This window comes from Salvelinus sp. IW2-2015, linkage group LG16 (assembly GCF_002910315.2).
Source record: "Salvelinus sp. IW2-2015 linkage group LG16, ASM291031v2, whole genome shotgun sequence".
Classification (NCBI taxonomy): Eukaryota; Metazoa; Chordata; class Actinopteri; order Salmoniformes; family Salmonidae; genus Salvelinus; species Salvelinus sp. IW2-2015.
The window spans coordinates 41,840,644-41,842,677 of NC_036856.1; the positions used below are offsets into that span (position 1 = coordinate 41,840,644).

Sequence of the window (2,034 nt, forward strand, 5' to 3'; positions counted from 1 at the left end):
CATCTTAATCTATTATTTTTATAGGCCAGTCTGAGATACTCGTCTTTTCTTTGCAACTCTGCTTTTGGCCATTGACAGGTGAGGATGGGATCTTGTTCTCTTCCCTCCTCCTCTTCAGCGGATCTGTGGGTGTCAACTCTACAGTAACTGCTGGCGAAGGCGAGAAAAGGAGTTTAGTGAGTGACAATAACGCAAGCGAAACATTACATCCAAGATGGATATATATATATATATCTCTATATCTATATTTATATCTCTATATCTGACCGCCAACTTCCACATTTTTGACCGGTTAACCATTAACTTAGCTAGCTACTAGCTAACTCATAACTAATTAAATTGAAACACTAAATTCTTAGCTAGGTATGTAGCTTCAACAAGCTAATTAATGAGTAATGTTAGCGCCGGTTAAGCTAATTAATTATGACCATGTGAATACTTTTAATGACTGCTAATGAAGAGATAGCAGATTTTTGGTTTTCATGAGTTTTTAAGATATATCCAATTTTGACTTGTGGGTGTGTATCTAGAAACAGTTAGCGGAAACAGTTAGCACAGGGGATCGCAAACTTTAATTCGGGCCCTCATTCCAGCAATGGAGAACATCCCCCCCGCGCCACGGCTACATCTATGGGCACAAGCACTGTTCATGACACAAACTGTTCACACCCTTATTGTTGGTGGAGAGAATTTTGCAGGTTTAAAGCTTATTTCCTGCAATTTGACACATTTTGTCATGGGCTGCAAAGAAAATGTTGCAGTTTTAAAGCAAATKTTCTTGCAGTTCTATACATTTTTACATGCGTAATGTGTATTCATGTACTATTTGAGTGACAAAAAAAATTACAACAATATCTATGGGCTAAAAAACCTAAATAAACATAAGCTGAAATGGGCTAGTTGATCTGGATATTTCAGGCAAGTTATAAATAGCTCTCTAATGTCCACCCCCCCCCCACCAATATTTTAAAATATATTTATTATTATTATATATATATACAGTACCAGTCAAAAGTTTGGACACACCTACTCATTCAAGGGTTTTTCTTTATTTTTACTATTTTCTACATTGCAGACTAATAGTGAAGACATCAAAACTATGAAATCACACATATGTAATCATGTAGTAACCAAAGAAGTGTAAAACTAATCAAAATATGTTATTGAGATTCTTCAAATAGCCACCCTTTGCCTTGACAGCTTTGCACGCTCTTGGCATTCTCTCAACCAGCTTCATGAGGAATGCTTTTCCAACAGTCTTGAAGGAGTTCCCACATATGCTGAGCATTTGGCTGCTTTTCCTTCACTCTGCGGTCCAACTCATCCCAAACCATCTTAGTTGGGTTGAGGTCGGATGATTGTGGAGGCCAGGTCACCTGATGCAGCACTCCATCACTCTCATTGGTCAAATAGCCCTTACACAGCCTGGAGGTGTGTTATGAGTCATTGTCCTGTTGAAAACAAATGATAGTCCCACTAAGCGCAAACCAGATGGGATGGCATATCGCTGCAGAATTCTGTGGTAGCCATGCTGGTTAAGGGTGCCTTGAATTCTAAATAAATCACAGACAGTGTCACCAGCAAAGCACCATCACACCTCCTCCTCTATGCTTACGGTGGGACCACATATGCAGAGATCATCCGTTCACCTACACTGTGTCTCACAAAACACGGTGGTTGGAACCAAAAATCTCACATTTGGACTCATCAGACCAAAGACAGATTTCCACCGGTCTAATGTCCATTGCTCGTATTTCTTGGCCCAAGCAAGTCTCTTCTTTTATTGGTGCCCTTTTAGTAGTGGTTTCTTTGCAGAAATTCAACCATGAAGGCCTGATTCACGCAGTCTCCTCTGAACAGTTGATGTTGAGATGCGTCTGTTACTTGAACTCTGTGAAGCATTTATTTGGGCTGCAATCTGAGGTGCAGTTAACGCTAATGAACTTATCCTCTGCGGCAGGGGTAACTCTGGGTCTTCCTTTTTTTAGCGGTCCTCATGAGAGCCAGTTTCATCATAGCGCTTGATGGTTTTTT

At 40.1% G+C, this 2,034-nt stretch overlaps 1 long non-coding RNA gene across 1 annotated transcript in view; it reads right to left on the reverse strand.

The window, feature by feature from the left end:
- The window catches only part of LOC139029000 (uncharacterized), a 6,528-nt gene continuing 4,494 nt past the window's right edge, over positions 1 to 2,034 (reverse strand). The window contains exon 3 of the long non-coding RNA XR_011481226.1: positions 1 to 150. This is a non-coding gene — a long non-coding RNA (uncharacterized lncRNA). The remainder of the gene's footprint in view (positions 151 to 2,034) is intronic.